Source organism: Mauremys reevesii, linkage group 7 (genome assembly GCF_016161935.1).
Source record: "Mauremys reevesii isolate NIE-2019 linkage group 7, ASM1616193v1, whole genome shotgun sequence".
NCBI classification, from domain to species: Eukaryota; Metazoa; Chordata; order Testudines; family Geoemydidae; genus Mauremys; species Mauremys reevesii.
In genome coordinates, this window is record NC_052629.1 from 78,012,325 (window position 1) to 78,026,060 (window position 13,736).

Consider the following 13,736-nt stretch of genomic DNA (forward strand, 5'->3'; position numbering starts at 1 on the left):
ATAAGGGTGTTTGACTTTTGCAGGGATTGCTCCAGCTGCCTGCACAGATCCTATGACTGCCCCTTTGTAACCTGAGACCCAGGAGCGGGATGCGATCAGGTGACTCTTGGCCCAGGAAGCGAGACAAAGGCCGGAGGAGGAGCAATGGGAAGGGCAGGGGCCAGGCAGCTGGAAGCGAGTCAGTCTCATCTGGCTTGGGGCACCGAGGGAGGGTTAGAGCCCTGGCTCTGGGCTCCCCTCCCCCCAAGATGGACTTGGCTGAAAGACACTGATTTCTGTGCTAACAAGTTCTGTCCTACGCTGAGTTCTAAACCTTCTGTTTCACTGGTTGGCTGAGAGTCATGTCTGACGGCGGAGTTGGGGTGCAGGGCCTTCTGACTTCCCCAAGTGCCCCACCCGGGTGTACTCGCAGCAGGAAGCACATGGTGTGTGAGTTCCACCCAAATCAAATTATGACCTGATACTTGGTAATGGTGTTTAATATGGTTTGTTTATTGTCCGCCATTTTGGTTTGTAAAGTCCAAATAGTCCACCATGTTAGACAGTCTTCTTGTTCCCTTAGGAGAGAAAAGGCGGGAAATCTAGTGGCTTGTTGTTAGGCAATGGGAGGGATTATATAGGTTGGGAAAGAGCAGGGAGGGGTTCTTCTTCCTCTGCTCTTACCTCGGAGAGAAGGAAAGAGATCAGACACCAGTTATCCATCTAAGTAATAGCTCAACACTAATTCAATGGGAAAAGATCTGATTTATTGTTGGAGTTTATTGTTTTAAGGGAAGCATACTTCCATCCACAGGGTTTCTATCTCGAGTGGCTAGGGCTCTTACTCACAGACAGGATGTCACAAAGGGGTTAGGGTGGGAAGTTAGTTAGGCCTCTTACCTGATTCCTCATTGTCATTTTCTGGTGTGGTCACTGTTCCAGAGGGGATCGTGGTCCAGTGAGTCATTCATCAAATCCTGGTCTCATCAGAATCTGGACACGGTATAGAGAGCAGCCATCATTTACCCTTTTGTAATTCCTGTGTGAAAGAGTGACTGCTTATAAAATCTGTTCAGTATTAATCCTGCCTCCCCATTCCCTTCTTGCCTATCCTATTCCTAATTCCCTAGTTAATAAAGAATCGGTTGTTTAAGTTGTGGTCTCTGTGATTATTTTAGATAAGCTCTGATAGATGGGCAATACTGAGGTAATCTTGGGAGACTTCTGTTGGCTTACCGCAGTCTTCTGGAAGTAGGGTCCTGAAATAAATAAAAAATAATTAACAGGTGTGGAAGGGGATGCTGAATGTTTTGAGGTCAGACCCAGGAAGGTCGAAGCTGTGTAAGCTTCTTGCTCTGGAGACAGTATGCTCGGAGAGAGGAGGCTCCCCCAGAGTCCTGACTGGCTTTGTATGCAGTAGTTCCAGAGCATTGCCCCAGTGACTCCATGACAGTGGGCAAGACCCAGCAGCCAGACACCTGGGAAAGAATTCTCTGTAGTAACCCAGAGCCTCCTCATCTAGTGTCTCATCTCCAGCTATTGGAGATATTTACTGGCAGCAGCCGCAGATAGGCTACATGCCATTGACAGAGCAGCTCTGATCTTAGGCTGGGGAGTTACAAAATTTCACCAATCTCTGTAGGGGAACTGGCTTATTCTGGGTCTAGATCATCAACCTCCACCTGCAATCTGAAACCCAAAGACGAGGAGCCCCTGCAATGGTTGCAGAGAGGGGCTGTATTTTTGGCTGCTTGCTGTTACCAGATTAACTTCAAAGTTTCTGCTTGTCACGCTAGCCACTGCACACAGCAGGGATGGATCCTCAAGTGGAGTCTGTATGTACTCCATGGTCCAGCTTGAACCCTTGCCAGTGACAAATGCCATGGTATGACGTGCCACTGAAAACAGTTCATGCTGGCTGATGAATGGATGGCCTAATATGCACGGACAACTATGGCCAGCTTTCTTTGCTTGAAATGACCAGTTATGTGGCTATCCAGGCTGATGAATGTCACAGGTGGCTGGTGAAAAATTCTTGGGGAGGAGGGGGCCTGAGTCCCACCCCTGTGGGTGTTTGGAAGGGACCTACTCTCAGAGAGAGAGGAGAAATCAGCAGCTCCAGTTCCATGGGGCTGGGCCCAGCTCCCCGCTCGAGCATTCACTGATTAGGAGGATCCTGCCCCAGCATCATGTGATATGTGCATCCATATGCAGGCAGAGTGCCACTGGCTTGAGGGCTTCACTTACCGAGCTGGGCATGCATGTGGGCAGCAGGGTGTCAAAGCAGAGATAGGTTTGGGAAGGGGGATGAGCCCTGTCTAGCCCTGCCCACCCACCACCTATGCCTAATGTGTGGCCCTAGGGTGGTGGTTCCAATGTAGCTCAGGTCACGCCTCTACCAAGAATTACACGAGACCCTTTGGGAATGAAAATCCTGGTTGGGAGTTGTGCGTGGTGGACAGGGATTGATAAACAAGCAGAGGAAATGGCATGGTTGTTAACAAACACAACGCAGACCTAGATATGCTCCTTTGCATTCTTGGGGGTAGCCATCTGCCCCATGGCAGCAGATCCACGTAGCCCCCAGGGGCTGTTAATGGAACATATGCCTTTGATTGCAGAAGATGCCCATTCTAAATGGCCTGAAGTATTCTGTATGAACTCTGCGAATTCCACGCAGATGGTGGAAGTATTAAGACTTGTTTGCACAGACAGAAGTTCCTGACCAGATTGTAAGTGACAATGGAACTCAATTCCCATCCAAAGAGTTTAATTTGTGTGTCAAAAGAAATGGGATCAATCATGTCACATCAGTGAATTCCCTTCTTGCCACAAACGAAGTAGCAGAAAAGTTTATTCAGACATTCAAACAGTTTGCACTACAGCCCTGGATAAAGGCAGTTTACAGTACAAGATTGTGAATTTTATGTTGGCCTATAGGAACGTAGCCCATGCTGCTACAAATCAGGAGCCAGCAATGTTGTTTATGGGACGTAATTTAAGGACTCTCCTGGACTTGTTAAGGCCCGATCTACGATCTACACAGAGACATTCATAAGAAACAGTGTGATCAACTGGCCACAAAATAATCCCACCCAACCGCATAGTTTTCACATGGGAGAAAGTCTTCATAAGAGACACCTGCTTTAAGTCATGGAAATCTGGAGATTGTGTCACAGACTGGTCTTCTGCCTTATCAGATAGAAGAGGCACCAGACATGTCGAGGAGAAGACAGAGACCTGCTTTGGAGCACAAGTCCTGTGGAATGTTCTGTCCCACAGCAACGCCTGTTGAAAACACTGAACTTGCAATACAGCCACAGCAACTTGTGATAGCACCAGTGAGCCTCAGGGCCCTGTTTCTACTACAAGAGACCGGAATACTATAGGGCAGAAGGCTGTTGCTGATCCAGCGACCTGAGAAAGTGCAGACACTGTTCCGAAATGGGTGGGATGCCAGTGAGATGTGATCCACGGAGAAGTTACAAACCAGTTCTCAGACTGAATTTGTAGCATGTTGTGCATTTAGTGAGTGATGCATTGTAACTTTTTGGCATTTTACAATTACATTAAAGGTGGAGGAGCCTGTAGTGTATAGGAATAGGGCAATATCCCTTTAAATCGTTTGTAAACCTTCTAGTGGCGCTCACTGTGTTTTGTTTAAGAAGCTGCAAGAAGCAGAACCCAGCCACAGCAGCAAACTCTATGTAGCCAGGCCTGGATGCTGGGGATGTTCAATAAGCAGAGCTATTTGGACCCCACTGGGCCTGGCTGGTTCCTTAATATTATGTTTGTGTTTCCCCTGGTTTCTTCTGGCCATGAGTTCTAGATTGGTGGCCAGTCCCCGAGAATGCTCTGTCTCCTGCACGTGTCTTGCTCTTGCAGCTGCCGGTTCCGTTACTGTGCTGGAGCAGAGGGTGATCATGCACGGTGATGGTGTCATGCTGGTGCTATGGGCCCATCCTCTGGAGTCCAGTGAAGATGAGGACTGAAGTGGTGCCAGTGTACAGCCAGGAGCCAATGCTGATTGCTGTTGTGATGTGATCTGGGCAGCCTGTGCTGCTGAGCTCGGAGCCTGCTCTTGCTCTTTCAGGACTACGCAGGTACCAAGAATGGCATAATCAATGTCCAGGAATGCATAGGCCAGTCCAGCTGGAGGCATCGCTGCATGTTGGGATTTGAGAGCCTTTGGAGTGATGCAGTGCTAAGTTCCTCAAACTGCTACAGCAGAAACAGTTCTGCTGCCCCGATCATGAGGGAGGAGCCTGTCTCCAAACAATGCACATTCCTAAACACTCCCTAATCTCTAGCACCTACTGCACCGTTGCCTGCCCTCTATACCCAAGGAGTGGCTGATAAAGGTGCCTAAGGTGAGAGGAATCTGTTGCCTTCAGCTTAGGAAGCCCCACTGGAAAGGGCCTACTACCCCCATGGCTCACACAGAGCTGAGCACTTCATGGTGGTAGAGCTGAGCCCTTTCCAGTGCTGGGCCAGTACCACTGTCCTTGGAGACTGAGGCCCAGAATGGTGAAGTGACTCAACCCAGTCCCACAAGGAGTTGCTGGCAGGGTCGGGAATAGGGGCCAGTCACTTGCTAACTACCGCCTTACAAGCAAACTGCTTAACCAACCAGGGACCTCCTCCTCGTTGCTCCTTTCACCCCTGTCCTAGTGTGAGGGCTGGGCAGAGGCAGCGGAAGGCAGTTGGCAGCTCCCTTCTAGCTGTGCTGTAGGAAACACTGGGACAGGAGGTTCTGTTTAAGTACAATAGCCTTGTCTGCCCAGAATTGTTTCCTGATGGGAGGGACAAAATTTTCTTCTCTTCATTTGCAACGTTTAAACTGGCACAGGCTAGAGAACAGCTTGTTCCTGAGCGTCAGAGAGACGCAGTACCAAACGACAGGGGCGCCGGCCAAGCCACACCGCACCATGCTGTGCCACTTTCAGATGGCACAGGCAGGCCAGGTCAGGACTGGCAGGGCAAGGGATGAGCAGGGAGCAGTTCGTGACTCACTACGGGGCACTTTGCTTTCTAAACCAGGCCTGCAGTGCTGTGGCATTGCAGGTGCCATCTTTTGGCAAAGACTTAAAACTAAGCTGCTGATCACTTAAGGTTATTAAAATTCCCAGGGTAGGTCCTGCAAGAGTACGTTCATTAGCCCTGCTATCCAGGCCCGATTCTAATTATACTCTGCTTCCCTGAATTCCCCCTGCTGTTTCAAAGGGATTCCAGATGTCTGGTTCCCAGGGAGCACCTCTGCACCAACTCTAGCTCAAGAGCCCAAGGTAGAGAGCAAACACTTGCTGTTTGCACCAGCTCCCAAGCAAAGAATGTGCATCACAAATATGGCGTGTTGTTAAAGACTGGTCTGTGCTTGCATGCTAAGAAAAGGGCTTGTAAGGCTCTGCCTAACAGCACCATCTGGTGCCTCCTGCATAGAAATAGCGCTTGGCAACTAACCCATCTAGCCAAACAACTGCAGAGACTAAGCCCCAATATCTGTGTCTGCTGGTGGATGTAAAATTGAACAGCAGCCCTATCTGTGAAATCCTGCACCGTGTATGCTGAAGGGTTAAATACACAGTAGTCAGCTGCAACATGCTCTCATACCAGCCAAGCAGGCTCTGCAGTAGGAGAAGGAAACTCCACCTCAGCTAATGCTCCTGTTTGCTAAAGGGAAGATCCTTCCCTTGCACATTTGCACACAGCCAGGGAGTGGGAGCCATCCACCCTCCAAGTTCGGTGTGTGAGGAGCTTCAGGAAGGCTCCCTCCACCAGCCTGGGTTCTCCAGCCCACTTCTGGGCTCTTCCCACATTGGGGATGCTCAGGAGGGCATAGGGGCCAGGAGCCATGCTGGCAGGGAGGGGTCTGTGGGCTGTTTCCACAGCAGCTGGAGAAATGGCCCAAGCTGTGTTTTCTTCCCCTGCTCCGGGATTATTCCACTTGCGCTGAACTCCGAACAATAAAAGTCAGTTCTGGGCTCCCCTGCTGCTGGTGACCACGTCCCCTGGCAGCGCTCCTGCTCCCTTTGATTCTCTGGCTCCCTCCATATCTCATCTGCCTTGAGGTCACTTCCTTCCTTAGCCGGCTCACCCCTGCTGCCTGCTCCCTGGGGCTTGTGCTGCCAAAGGGCTTCAGAGCTCTGCTCACTGGGGGGCCTTTCCCATTGGCTGCCTGTGATGTCATGCCTGGGACAATGGGCCCCAGCAAGCTCACGGTGCTGACCTGCTCTTTCCTGAGTTGTTTTATAGTCTCTGTGTCACCGGAGGCAGTGAGACTCAGTGTAAGCTGTGCACTGCCTGGAGAACCCTATTCCTCAGCCTTTGAGTACCTGCTGCATGCACTTCACCAGTGCTGTCCCAGCACCCTCCAGGCATGGCTCATCACTCACTTACTTCAAGGCACCCAACCTTCCCCGACCAACAGCTGCATTCACCTAACATGGGGCACATTGCGGCCACGTGATCGTGAGGGCCTACGGCATGCAGCGCTCCAAGTAGTACCCAGAAAGATGGCAGGTGACGATCCCCATCTCCAGCAGTGAGGAGCACTGCATGCTGGGGCCTGTGGTTGTGCCTTTGTGATGGGATCCCTGGGGTGTAACCTGGGACTGGGGGACCACTGTGCCTCCTTAAATCACTAATCTGGGTCATCTTGCACAAGCCTGGTGACAAGCAGCAAACCCTTCCAGGTGCTGTTACCACTCAGTACAATCGCATGTGGAGCCCCACGCCCAGCCAGATTGCATGAATGCTCCCAGAGCCACTCATGAATCACACAGAGAAAGGCACCAGCCAAATCCTCCTAACTTCCAGCACTGTACCTCAGGAATATACCATCTTGCACTGCTCAAGAACCTTTCTTGAACAATGCAAGTTTATTAATGGGTTCACCACTTCATCAATGGAAAGTGGACATACACCAGCCTTTGTAATGTGAGCAGATTTACCAAACACTTCAGTCAAACCCACTGGTAAAGATAAACATTAGAATAAGTGTATTGATTACAAGAGATGGATTTTATGTGATTATAAGTGATAGGCAAAAAAGTCAGAGTAGTTATCAAAAGAAAATAAAAGATAAGCGTGCAGTCTCAATTCTCAACTGTATTAGGCTAGGCAATATCTGGACTAAGCAGATTTTCTCAGCCTATTGGATATTTCAGGTTGGTTGCAGTCCTTCATATGCAGGTTCTCCTTGTTAGCCTGGGGACCAGTCTCCTCAGCTGCAGCATTCTTGTTGCCTTCAGCATGGGTGGGGTAGGAGAAAGGACCAACCATGCGGCCTCTGTCCCCTATTTTATATCCTCTCTCCATGTGCTTGGAGAACACAAGTCCTGGCATGTCTGGTGGGCATTTCTGAGTCCCCAGGCAAGGTTGAGCAATTCATAGAATCATAGAATATCAGGGTTGGAAGGGACCTCAGGAGGTCATCTAGTCCAACCCCCTGCTCAAAGCAGAACCAATCCCCAACTAAATCATCTCATCCAGGGCTTTGTCAAGCCTGACCTTAAAAATCTCTAAGGAAGGAGATTCCACCACCTCCCTAGTTAACCCATTCCAGTGCTTCACCATCCTCCTAGTGAAAAAGTTGTTCCTAATATCCAACCTAAACCTCCCCCACTGCAACTTGAGACCATTACTCCTTGTTCTGTCATCTGGTACCACTGAGAAGAGTCTAGATCCATCCTCTTTGGAAGCTCCTTTTGGGTAATTGAAAGCAGCTATCAAATCCCCCCTCATTCTTCTCTTCTGCAGACTAAACAATCCCAGTTCCCTCAGCCTCTCCTCATAAGTCTTGTGCTCCAGCCCCCAAATCATTTTTGTTGCCCTCCACTGGACTCTTTCCAATTTTTCCACATCCTTCTTGTAGTGTGGGGCCCAAAACTGGACAAACTACTCCAGATGAGGCCTCACCAATGTCGAATAGAGGGGAATGATCACATCCCTCCATCTGCTGGCAATGCCCCTACTTATTCAGCCCAAAATGCCGTTAGCCTTCTTGGCAACAAGGGCACACTGTTGATTCATATCCAGCTTCTCATTCACTGTAACCCCTAAGTCCTTTTCTGCAGAACTGCTGCCTAGCCATTCGGTCTCTAGTCTGTAGCAGTGCATGGGATTCTTCCGTCCTAATTCCCCTGGGGGGACTTGTGCAAGTGAGTCATTGAATTGTAACTCCCTTGCTGGACAATGGCTGTTGATGTTTTTTCAACACCCGCCCGGGTGTTGCTTAGTTCCCTTGTTATCTCTGGGGAGCTAATATCTGGGCGATTCCCCAACTCTCAGCATATTTTAGTGACAACCATAAAACACAATCTCATAACTTCATATACACCAGTAATATACGTACTTAGATAGAACAATGGCTTTCAGCAGATTATAACCTTTCCCATGATAATTTACATGGCATGCTTTATATGAAATATCCTAATTATATATAAATGATTAATATGGAGGTTACAGGGTGCTCCCCTGAGGTATAGAGTGTCACAGTCTCTGTAGTGAATATGGCCTTTGGCACCACGTTAGGCTCCTTGGTAGGCCAGATGATCTGGCTAGAGCTTTGCATGCTGGGACATGTAGTCTTTGTGGGCCGCACCTCCGCAGGAAGGCAAGGATGGCCAGAGACTGCACAGTAGAACTCCATGGACTGTGCTCCTCGATTTAACGATGATGGTGAATTGTGAGGAGGAAAAGACTGAGATGATGTCAGTGGGGAGATTGCTTCTACCTGTTAAGCCTCCCCATGACCGCTTGCCAGCTGCCCTGAGAAGCCCCAGGGCAATCTCGGAAACACAGAAGGGATCAGGGAGCCGGCAGTCTTTAATGCAGCCAGGGTCTGCGGCACCAAAACCCAGTGGGGTGGGTTTCTACACAGGCAAGGTTGTTCAAGGCCTTGAGCCCCAGGTGCTGGAAGGCAAGTGAGCTGCTGGTGGGGGAGAAATACTACCTGGAGGGAGCAGTGACCCGGCTGCCTGCCTGCCCGCCCGGCCTGGGGGCTGCTGTTGCAAAGTCACCACTGCACAGACAAGGCTCAGTGTGCACCAAGCCAAAAAGCTTTCAGTAAGTGACTCTGTGGCAGTTTCCTGTTGACAGCTTTGTGGGCCGGGGGTTTCCTTGTCCCCTTTACGTCCTGTGCTATCCGATGGGGAACAGGAGACCGTCTCTTCCTGAGCATGGGTCACGTTCCAGCACTCAGTGCCTGGGAACAGGCAGGGAGCAGGAGGCCTGGGCTGCTGCCTCTTCTCATTTCTCTCCCAGACCCCGGGCAGCCTTCCTGCCTTGGAATCTTGGGTATCCCCACTGCAGCTTATGGGCACTCCCAGGCTCAGCCTGACATCCCACTTGTCTTCACCCTCCCCCACTTTCTAGGCCACGTGTCATCACGGCCACCAGCCAAGGTGAACTGGAGCCCATCAAACCCTGCTCCTTCAATAGCCAGAACTAGACAGAGACAGGAGCCATTCACTGCTCCCAGCCCTGCACGTCAGTACCTGCAGCTGGGAATTGTCCCCAGCGCCGCCCCCCTCCCCCACAGCATAGTGGGGCAGGGCCGGTGCATTCATTCTATCCTAAAATAAGAGGGCAAGGGGACACTGAAAGGCAGTATGCTCTGGACTAGAAAAGGGAGATAGTTATATAGGCAGGTTGTAGTTAACCCAGGGGACTCACTGCTGCAGGAGGCAAATACAACCGTGGGGTTTGCAAAAAAGGCTGTGTAATAAGTGATAGCTATCATATTGCAGAGCTACATGAGCTGAGGCACTGAAGAGCATAAATCCATCTCACTCCACAGCGCAAGGGCTTGATGACTGTGGCACATGCCTGTGGCACAGCTAGGCCTGGCTCTGATTCAGGACAGGGCTCTCAATCGGTTCCTCAGTGGCTTCTTCACTTGGTCGAAGGATATTTGAAGATCCAAACAAATTAAGTCCGACCAGTTCCATTATCCACTGTTTGTTAGTTTCTGATGGGTTTGACAAGAAGCATGATTTTCCTTGTCAGCCATTGGGCTGCTATGCCCCTGACGTATGATCATCAAGGTGCTTCATAATTCTAGTTGTAATTATCATTTCACCAATAGAGAATGAGGAAGGGGAGGGCGCCTGTTTCACTTGGTAATAGAAGAAGAAAAAGTTCTGAACAAAAATAGCGCTTCCAGCATCTATCTATATTTAGCTGTCTCAGTGTCTCTCTTTGTCCCCGCATCATCCACCCCCCAGATCATGTGTAGAGGATTATGAGTTTGCCAGTGGCTCTGGCCCTGTTGTCCAATCAGGACAGTCTCTTACTTTTAGATCTGGAGTCCTGGATTCACCCTGCGGTACCCGGAGGAAGTCCCTTCCCCTCTCTGCCTCCATTTACTTTCTGCAAAATGGGGATCAGCATGGTGACTCTCCCTCATAAAGCGCTTTGAGATCTCTGATGGCAGGGCTCAGGTTCAGTCAGTGTGGGGTGGGACAGCAGGCTGAAGCCACTGGTGAGCTGCTTGGTTGGTCTGCAGAGGCTCAGCTTCCACTTAAAACATGAATAAAGGCTCTAGCTGTTCCGGTTGCGAAACCAACCTCAAAAATGGGACCCAAGCCTAATTGGTGCAGAGCTGGGGTTGTAGAGAGCCAGCAGGGACTGGAGAGGTAGGACTGGCCCCAGTGACCTCAGGGAGGAGTGAACTGTTTCCTTGCTCAAGTCAAACAGGAGAGAGAGGCTCAGAGATCTGCACAATTTATCCTGAGGTCTGGGCTACACTTGAATGTTAGGTCAACAGAGGTATGGCCCTCAGGGGGGTATGCAGGTGTGAAAACCCTGAGCACTCTAGCTATGCTGCCCTAACACCAGGGTAGATGCGACTAGTGGACAGAAAAATCCATCCATTGACCTATCTAGCTATGATCACGTGGAAAGCTGTTTTACCTACACTGATGGACAAACTCTCCAGTGATGTAGGAAGCATCTACAGTCTGGTGCTATAGATGTGCCGCCATAGTGTAGATGTAGCACCGACAGACCCTGGTCGTCAGTGGGTGGGATCGAACCTGGGACTTCTGGAGCTAAATGTCATCTGGCTGTTAGAAAATTCATTAATCTCTCGCTAAGTGGTCTTGGTGCCTGTGGTGGGGTGATGACTCACTGGCACGGCGCCTCCTGCTGGTCATCCTGGCAATTAGCTCTTCTCCAGCTCCGGAGTGCCCTCTGCAGGCCGGTGTCTCGCCTGCCGCTGGCCCCCCATGTCCCTCCCGGACCCTGGTGCCCTCTGCCCAGGGGCTCTGCTCACTGCAGTACCCCCTCGGTCTGGGTCTCCCCTCCCAGGGGAACCTCCAACCCCCTATCCCCACCTTCACTCAGTGGCTACTGCCAGTCATCATCTAGCCCCCGCTCCCTGGGGCAGGCTGCAGTCTATAAACCACTAAGCATTGGCAAGGGGGGTTGGACCAGCTGCCTCTGCCTTTTTCTGGGCTGCCCCAGTACCTTTTGTGGGCCCTTAAATTGGCCTGCAGCCTGGGGCTTTGCTAGGCAGGAGCTCCCCAGCTCCCTCTGCCCTTCCCCAGCACTGCTCCACCCTAGATACCCTTCTCAGCTTCCCAGGCAGCCCAATCCCTCTCTCTCTCTGAAGCTAAAGAGAGTCTCTTTTTTAGCCTCTGGCCCACAGCCCTCTTATAAGGGCCAGCTGGGCCTTAATTGAGCTGGCCACAGCTGTGGTCAGCTACTCACTCAGCTTCTCCAGCTCTTCTTAATCCGTTTTACCCAGTTGCAGCCCCCTCCAGGACTACTTTTAACGCCTCTGGGCAGGAGCAGGGTGACCATCCCATTACAGTCCCACTTTATGGGACAGAGCGCCATGCTCAGGAGGTGTGTGGCTTTCTCTAGCTTAGGAAGCACATCCTGAGCTTCAGAAACTTCCCAGCTGAAATCCCAGACAAGCCCCCACTTGTAACACCACCAGACTCCGGCCATTGGCAGGTGGGATTGAACGTGGGATCTCTGGAGCTAAATGCATGAATCTCTACCGCATGAGCTAAAGCCATATAGCTGTTAGCTATGGCTGTAGAGCAAACTCCAAAGCCAAAACTGCTGGTGGTGCGTTAATTCCAAAGGGGCAGGCTCTGGGCTAAACCCCAGCTTGGTGGGCTTGTTCTGGAGAACTTCCACCCATGGCCCAGGAAGCTGGCAATGACAGCCTCAACTAGGTTGCAAGGCAGAGGAGGGCGGCCCCTCCTGCCTGCTGCAGGGCAGCAGACTAATGAAGAGAAGCTGTGTCCCAGTGGAATGGTGCTCCCATGGGCTGAGCCCTCACAACGATACCCTCCTCCCAGGATTGCACCTAACACTTTGTCCTTCTCCAGCTCCTTCCATCAGCCTGATGTCATCGTCCCCTAGGCTGTAAATGGGGAAACTGAGGCACAGGAGGGGCAGGGACTTGCATGAGGCCAGACAGCAAGTCGGCTTTCTCCAGGCACCATTTAGTCCGGGGTTCCCGCAACAAATTTTTTGGTGGCCTCAGAGTGCGGCCACCAACTCTTGCTGGTGGCTACACTGACACTTTTTCCTAAGATTATTTATTTTTCCTAAATTAATAAGGTAATATACACATATATACATCCAAATCATTGTAATTTATTTATGTAAGGTTTTTTTTGGGGGTTGGGTTTTTTTGCAGACTCAATAATAAAGATAATGGACAGTTATCTCTATTCTTTAAAAGCGGCAAAGAATTCTGTAGCACCTTATAGACTAACAAACGTATTGGAGCATGAGCTTTCGTGGGTGAATACCCACTTCTTCGGATGCACTCTATTCTTTACTGGACCTAACAGAATAGAAAGACAAATAAGGTGCTTTGCATGTTCTTGTCTTTATTTATTATTATTATTATTATTGTTTTTTTCTTCTGCTTTTTTGATAAAAGTGGTTCTACAACAATTCTGAAGTAAACTTAAAAATGCTTTGTCATAATAGAAGTCCAAATAATAATGAAAAACATATCTGGGCAGCTTGGGTCTGGGGAGGGAAAAGGAGGGGAAAGCTGTGGCTGCAGCTGACCCAGGGGCTTCTCCGGGGAGGTGGTGGGGCTCAGAGCTTCGGCCGGCCCTGAGCTCTTCTGGCTGAGAGGGGGTGTGCTCCGGGCTACAGCCAGCCTGCGGCTCCTCTGGGCAGGGGTGTTGGGGGGGGACACTCAGGGCTTCAGCAAGCTGGGGCTCCTCCAGCCGAGAGGGGGGGGTGCTCGGGGTTCTCCGGGTGGGGGGGCTTGTGGCTCCAGCCTAGGGGGGGGCAGAGGGGTCTCGTGGCTCCAGCTGCTGGGGCTAGGGTGGAAGGGGTTGAGGCGGGGGCTAGCTTCCCCAAACGGGGGCTCCACCCGCTACCCATGCACCCGCCGCTCACCTCTTGACCCACCCCCCGCCCGCCTCCTGCATCCCTCCTCACTCCCCCACTGCAGCCAAGCCCAGCCCTGCCTCCTCACTCTTCTGCGGGCTCACCCCCTGCCTCTTTACCCCCTCCCAGGCTCCCCCTCCCCTCCCCTCCTCACCTTGCTCCTTAAGCATTGTGTATCCCACCTGTGTCTCCAGAGAGGCGGAGCATGCAGCAACAGAGAGGAAGGGCAGTGTTCCCTCTAATTTTTCCCACCCATGTGCAGAATGAATCATAGAATCATAGAATGTGCAGAATTAATTTTGTTATGTGCACCAATATGGAGGTGATTTGTGACACATCACTTTCATATTGGCGCACATAACAAAATTCATGTGGTTCCGGTGGGG

At 50.9% G+C, this 13,736-nt stretch overlaps 1 protein-coding gene across 1 annotated transcript in view; it reads right to left on the reverse strand.

The window, feature by feature from the left end:
- Nucleotides 1-13,736, reverse strand: part of TUSC2 (tumor suppressor 2, mitochondrial calcium regulator) — a 45,336-nt gene continuing 31,600 nt past the window's right edge. The window contains exons 3-4 of the transcript XR_005601238.1: nt 880-1,018; nt 1-557 (exon numbers count right to left, since the gene is read on the reverse strand). The gene's annotated coding sequence lies outside the window, so the exon portion shown is untranslated. The remainder of the gene's footprint in view (nt 558-879; nt 1,019-13,736) is intronic.